The following is an 8,123-nucleotide window of genomic DNA, read 5'->3' on the forward strand; positions in this document are numbered from 1 at the left end:
CCGTACAGTAATAATGAGAGATCTAACCGAAACGGTGAGCAGCAGCATAAAAGTATATTAGTGTTGGTTGAGTGAAATCGTTAAAAGGAGTCAGTTTAGGATAAGTAATGGTGTCCCGCTGGGCGTGATTCTGATGATAATAAGCGGGAGGCCCCGAAGGCGCGGGGACATTATTACGGGTGCACTTCCACACTGTGCGCACTGGACGGTTCGCGTTTATGCGATTAAACCGCAATCACATTAACGGGGGCCCCCGTCCAGCGTCGGTAGGTACATAGTTCGATTTTGCGAGGAGGACCTTTGTTCGGGCGCCGTTTTTGCCGGCCGCCTTTTGTACGGGGGCAAGACGAGAGACTTATTGAAGCTCATTGTTGTTAAACAGGAATTAAAATTCGACCACGGATCGACGATTATGACTTTCAACGATGAGGTTTTCTCTTTTATTCACACGTTTTCACACCAGAACGAACCCGATTAGTATTTATTGTACCACTCTAGGAAATAATAAAGAACAATCTAATAAAGAAATAACAAAGAATTTTTATAACAAAATATGATTTAAAATATTTGATTATAAAATATTGACCGATACCATACTCTTTCTTACATCATAACAAGGATATAAAGTGCACGGAAGCGTGGACCATCGCTACGTGAAGCTGGTGGCTTATCCATTTTCAGAGAACGGGGCCGACGTACGAAATAAAATACCGCGTTTTGGGGGCGGAGGGTTGAAGATTCACGGGAATCTACAAAATTTACGAGGCAACTTTATATAGGAACGGCCGCAAAATATTACCTCTACCCCCAGAGGCCGATATTAGACGTGACTGGCCGACGGCGGCGAACGCTGCGGCCGCTTCGGCCCCCGGTTTGGCCCGTGGCCAAAGTCGGGGGCGCCCAACTTTCCGCCGCCGCGAAAGAATACGGAATTAAATTGAAAATAAGGGCGAGATAGCGAATATTTACGGTGATGTATGGCTGGCCGCTGGATGGCGCACGCGGTCGCCCGCTGCGGCTTGGAAAAACTTTATTGTAATATTTATGACCCACGTCGGAACGCGTTCTAAAATTAATTTTATCTCCGACACCGACGCCACCACCAACATCACCAACGCTGTTACCACTTCCAACTTCATAATGGAGCCGCCTAAATCACGGTTTATTATTATTACTTAATAGTCTAACTCAGTGATTCTCAAACTGCTTCTTCACTAACAGTTAGTTAAATATTATTAAAAAATGTTAGTGCTTATAGATAGAATATAATTCGAGTTATTCCTCAAGCTGCTCTATTCCATCGTTATAGATAATCTCAGTTTGGGAAGATTCTAGCGCCTCGCCCGCAGGCGACCTTGGCGGAGTGAGAGTAAACGTCTTCTTATAGGAGACTTTGTATCTTTGCCAAGATATACAGTGATAGGTGAAACGACTCTTATAAAAGGTAAAATTTTTTCGATATTAATTATCATTTTTTGGGGTTTAGTCCTGCTTGATTAAAGACTAATTTTGAACATATTTACCATTTTTTAAAAACAAGTTGGCCTTGACAGTGAAAGATAAACTCTTTTTGTGGCAGGTAAAGTACCTTTTCTGTTTACAGTACGTGAAAGTGTTACTAAGAAGTTTTGTTCAGAATAAAAAACTATGGCCATATGCATATTTTCGGAATGAAAGAACCTACTTTGATAAAAATCCATATCAAACAATTTTATTTCTAACAAAGACTGCTATGGAAAAAAACAAAATTGCTTTCCTGTCAATGTTAATCTTAGTGTATTTTAGTGAACTTAGGTCCATTACTACCATCTATTAGTTAAATTTATCTTATAGATAAACTCATCTACTAGCCAATCAGAGCGCGTAAAATAACCGTAACCGTGGTAATAATCCCTTAGATAGCTTAACCAGAAGATGGTAGTAACGAGCTTTAGGCCTACTTTTACCACCTCTTGATAAATTTATCCGATAGATAACTCCTGCTCTTAGCCAATGAGAGCGCTTAAAACCGCCGTAACCATGGCAAGTATCCTCTAGATAGTTTATCAGGAGGATGGTAAAAGTGGGCCTTAGGGCCGGTTTATCAATATCTAGTTAAGACGATTTATCTGTCAATTAAAACTGTAGCTGATAGATAACGTCGACGAATCGTTTATCCACCCGTAGTTTAGGGTAATCTTATAGATAAATATGACATTTGGATACCCACCAGATTGAAGTACTGGTTAAGGGTTTACCTATTAGATATTGTCAAAAAAATATGAGCACAAGTTTGGTTGCTTGGTGAAAGGAAATGACAATGAAATCAAAATATAACGCCAAAAATAAATTAAGCTTATAATTGTGGTGATGGATAAGCAAGAGAAAGAAATGATCATCAAATTTTAGTACAGCAGAAAAGAACTTGCTGATGGTTTTGGCAAACGAATATAAAAATGTTATAGAAAATAAATAATAATCTAGTAATTTAAAAAAATAATAATAATATAATCTATAATCTAATATAGTATAATCTCGTCTTAATTTTAACCAAGATTGACAAAACTGTGTCCTTTTTTAATCGAAATCTAACAAAAAAACGTGGTCGTCCAACTCCTCAAAGTGGTTTTGACTTTTGTCTTTCTTTTATAATATATGGTCGTCGTTTATTATTTAAGAGTTGGACAATATCCTCATCTTTATCGCTGTCTAATAAATATTCGTGTAGAAATTCCATTATAAAAGCGGTTTTCGAAAACTTAGCACAATACCGAAAGCACACGGGAATGATAACGTCCAAAACATCAACGACATCAGCTGTTTATATCAACTTCACAAACTAAAGTCAATTATTCAAATTTCACCCATTACGTTTCATTTCCGTTTCTAATATTAACACTCAGGGGTACCATCTATGTTCTATCTTGTAGGTTGCTGCCTGTCGGGTAGTAAGTTGCTGGATAAACGGTTCACTGAGGTTTTCTGTTAAGCAAGTTTATCCATGAGTTGCGTATCTAACAGATTTAACTTGACATTGATAAACCGGCCCTAAAAGTGTTTTTTAAATACAATGTTAACAGTTACAATGTTATAAGAGAAAAAACTTTACGTGATTCGGCGTTATGAAACCGAGGGAAAACCGATAAATATGGTTATTGCTTTATTTAGTGAAAAATTGCTAAATACTGGAATTAAATTAAAACAAGTACCTACTTGTTGACGTTTAAAGTACTAGCAATAAAGTACTATTGACGAAAATAATAAACAATGGGTTTTTTATCAAAGTAGGCCGATGATTCCGAAAATTTGCATATGACCATAATTTTTCATTCTGAATAAAATTTCTTAGTCACATTTTACATTTTACATTTGACACTGAAGCGAAAACTTCTTGTGTGTCAGGTAAAGTACACCTGACACACAAGAAGCTTTCGCTTCAGTGTCAACACTCACTTGTTTTTTAAAACTTGAAAATATGTTCAAAATTAGTCTTTAACCAAGCAGGGCTGAACCCCAAAAGATAAGAATTAATATCGAAAATATTTTACATTTTATAAGAGTTTTCACCTATCCGGGGACACACTGTATATGAAACAATTTCGACTCTAATCGCCGCGGTCGCTTACGGATGACGCGCAAGACTTGATATATTTATAAAAGATTGTTAGTTTGATAAGATTCTAGCGCCTCGCTCCCAAACGACCTTGGCGGAGTGAGTTCTTCTTATAGGAGACTGTATTTTTACCAAAAAATATAAGAAACGATCTCGGCTCAAATCGCCGAGGTCGCTCGCGGGCGAGGCACTGGTTTTTATATTAATATAAGACCCTCAGTTTGGGAAGATTCTAGCGCCTCGCCCGCAAGCGACCTCGGCGAAATAAGGAAAACCAATTTCCCATTCAAATGTTATTCGTTAGGTTCCCTCAAGATATACATTTCATAGATAGTCTGGACGTATCTCCCCCGTGTTGTCTATATGAAGTATAAATCAAAGACTACTTTTATTGAATTAAAACTATAACTAACACTAGACCTAGAACTAGAAACATTTGGGTTACAAAACTTTCTAGTTCTAGGTCTAGTGTTAGTTCTAGTTTTAATTGTTGCGTGAAGAAATTCGCAATCAATTAACATTTAAAATAAGAAACGTTTTACAACTACACTAAGTACAAGTCTAATTTAACAGTTTTACTATCTCTTTTTAAACTAACATATTCCTTTTGATTACCATCAAAACCCCTTCCACATCACATAGTCGTATATGCAACGACGGTCGTAATGAACATGTCACAAGCGTTGACGGGCCATTGTCGACGACACGGCGCGGGGTGGTGACTTATCGGTGAATCCCTGGAACGGGGTTCTCCCGCGTATCGGGCCCCATTTATCTAGCGTTATCAGCGCTCCGGATCATCGCATTATTGAGCGCCAACAGCGATCATCCGATCCCCCATCCGACGATGTAGACGAGGCCCCCGTTAATAAGACACGAGCCACCGACGAGTCCACAAGGAATTCCCCGAGCTTACTCCCTTGGGATTGTTCTGCTGGAACAACCAGCAATATGTTGCGGCGGCTTAAAAGCACAGGGGGCTCGACGCGGTTTCATTTTTAACATACGGAGACTGTCGAGAAGATCAAGATAAAATAGATTGAAATGGGGTCAATTAAAATTGTCTAAAATACTTAAAAAATGCTGCAGAATTGAGTTAATAAATTAGCGTATGTAGAAAAATTCGAAACCGGTGAAGTGTGTCGGTGCGGCCGCCGGGTTCTTTCGCACGAACAATCTCAACACGTAAATACGGTAACGGAGTGCCTGAGGCCCCCCTGAACAGGGTCTCCTACCGTGACTTTTTGCGATACGGACACGGGGGGCCCTATGACTGTAGCAGTTGCCGCCACCATTGCGTTGGACCAAGTCGTTAAATTATTCCGCCGTATGCATTCGATCGAGCCGTTTCGTCAATCAATCGCATCGTTTTGCATCTCTTGTACGTAATATAGTAGGTAGGGTTATTTCTTTTATAAACCGACTCAAAAAAAATTTGATCTACAGTGTATTAATAAATATTAATTATCGTACCCGACGTCATCATTGCAAGTATGCAACCAATATTACAATATTTTTCTTCCAATACGTGATTTACGTATGATGCGTATTGCACTGCGATATTGGGTGCATACTTGCAATGATGACCTCGGGTACGATAATTAATTAACACACTGTATATTTATAAATTTTCTTCTTAAATTATTTATTACAGTTAACCATCCAATTGCTTTATTTTTTTTTGTTTACTCAATCTTCTCGACACATTGACACATGACCTAATGGGATTTCAAATTCGCTCTTGTACCCGTTCGGGATTTTTTTCATCCCCCATTTTCCCGATGTTTAATCAGTGTGTTTGTTAACGGCTGACGAAGGAATAACGAGGACGCGAATGCCGAGGGATAATGGGTTCGGAGCGAAAATAGCCGTTGGAGTTGGTTTTATAAAATGTTTACCGTCGCGCGGGATTCGTCGGATTGTGTATTTAATTGAAAAATATGTTATACGCGATCACGTCCTCGATGCGGTCCGTAGGAAAACTCGAAAAGTTCCTCTCCGAACAAAGTGCGCGTGAAATGGTCGAGAATAGACCGCGATTTAAACGCAACGACCGGAAGCGATTTTGAATAACATTAAAGATGGAAGGAGAAAGAAAATGGGAAAGAAAAAAATTTCCCTAAGCATTTTTAAGGGTTACGGATGCTCTCTTTGCTCGTATCGAATTTGTCAATTTTCTACTTGGACGTTATTCTTTGACCATTCTAACACGGTTGGGTTGGTCTAAATTGTACACTATCATATAACCATAGCTGTATACGTATGGTCCATAAAAGGACATCTAAGGGAAAAAAAGGCGTTTAACATTAATTAAAAAGGATCAGACGGAAAAAAAGAGCCGTTTTCAGCTACGGTTATCAAAGGGTGGGCCCTTATAATAATTTTTGCGGACGCACGCGGGATCCCCGTACAAAACCCTTTTACCTAAACCCCCCGCATCCCCAATTTCCTCCGTCTCTCTCTTTTGGCATGTTCGGGGGATTCATACGCCGACAGTTTCGATGGGAGAGAGGAACTAATGGGCGAACACACGTGGTCAGCACACCGTGAAACCGTTTGGTGCTGTCCAATCAGGCGTAAACCTGCCGACTCCCACCGGCCTCTCTCTCACCTGTACAGAAACCGAGAGAGAGAGGCGACGACGGAGGCGGCGGCGATGGTGGCGTCGCGACGCGTAATTTCAAACCGATACCAGTAATGGGTGCGACTGAAATAAACCGATGCTGAAACGACGTCGACTCAAAATGTGGGTATAGTTTACGCGCGCAAATTTAATAACAAATTATGTGACCAATTGATTCGCGCTGGCATTTCAATTTGACCGCTTTCGAAATTTCCGAAAGCTTTGTCATTTCATAACTACGGACTGTTACATGCCAGTTTACATCGATATACATACATAACTACGTAAAAGGATTTATTAAACAAAAATTTAAAACGTTTTAAAGAAAAATCCACAACTACGACCAATAAATCTTTTTGGTGTACCAATAAATCCTACCATGACTGGCAAACTTTTCCCGTCGTAACAACAAGCGCTTGCCGGCGGAGGTAAGACGAACGCGGAATAGGGTTTGGGGGAGAGGGAGACGGTTCGAAACGAAAACGCGATATCTTCGCCGCCGAAAACTTTCGGGATATTGCGGGCCCGCGGACTTTCCTCGGTTCCCTGCCACGTCTTCTGGAAGAACGATCATCGGCCCCTGGAAATCTACAATAACGCCGTCGGCGGGGCGCCGCGCCCCCCGAATATAAATTCCCGACATACCTTCGCCCGTCTGTTTTCGCAAATAGAAATTAAAAATTACTTCCGCCGTATGGGCAGCAGCGTTCTTCTCCTGGGATCGGTCCAAACCAGCAAAAAAGATCGGCTTTAAGAGAAAAGAAATCCCTTTCGATAAACCAACCCCCTCCAGGTGGGGAGAAAACTTGACTTGCGAAGTAATCAATCAATTTCAGAATTTCCTCTTATTATGCAAGTCACATTATTTAATTTAAATTTTCACCCCTTTGCGTTTTTATGGAGGACATTTTTTTTTGCTATTAATAACTGATCCCCCTGTTTTAAAACAAAAGGGTTAAGTATCCCACCTCCAACGCAGAAGAGAAGACCCCATTTTCTCTCAATTGAATGAGCGGTAACGCACCTCTAAAACGCGTACGCACGACGACATCGCTAATACAGTGTTTGTGTTCACGTGTGCATGTTCCGGCGGCTTGTTTCCTCTGCCAGAGGATGCTTAATCGATTTGGCCACAGTCGGCTTGGCCTTAAAGAAAAGGCCTTCGACGTCCCTCAACGCGGAAGGGCGTCGATTTCAACCAACGTTCGGAATAGCCCTTCTGTATAACGGTAAAAACGGACCCGCGACGCTTTTAACACTGGGCTGATTTCGATAAAGCCAAATTCAAGAGATTGAGTGAGATTCGCCGCTTTCCAACCACTTGAGTACTCAAGCAGCCAAAAGTGTTGGCATAACATCGGTGGACCACGATCGCAATCCCTTTTAGATTAAGCACCGATGAATAAATTTTAAAGAGGAGTGTGTGTTGAGTCTCATCATATCACTCCAAAAAGGATTTCTTTTTTAATTAGGATTAAAGAAGGGAGGAAAAAACGTTGCTACATTTTTTTTAACAATAAGGGTTAACAATTGTATAAGCGTAGAAATGTAGACGGTATCTTCGGCTATTAGCGATAACCCGCTGCGGTACTGTGTTGGCTGCGATTGTTCAATTCAAAAACGCGGGGAAGTAAATTCTATTGTACTTCCTAAAGGAATGAGAAGAAGTTTTTTTTCATTCTATTCGGTGTAATTGCGGTATTTGCCTCTAAGCGTTTTCTCACGAAAAGATTTTTTTACTCGCAATCAGATTAAATTTTTATCTAAAACAATCAAAAACGTCTTAAATCGTAATCTCTGCATTGCTATAAATCCGTATTTAGTCTTTTTCCGCTTCCATTTCCATCAAAATTAGATTTTGGTCTATAATGAGTCGTTCGCTAAATACGGTACCCTTTCGTATCCAAA

The sequence above is a fragment of the Onthophagus taurus genome, chromosome 11 (assembly GCF_036711975.1).
Source record: "Onthophagus taurus isolate NC chromosome 11, IU_Otau_3.0, whole genome shotgun sequence".
Classification (NCBI taxonomy): domain Eukaryota; kingdom Metazoa; phylum Arthropoda; class Insecta; order Coleoptera; family Scarabaeidae; genus Onthophagus; species Onthophagus taurus.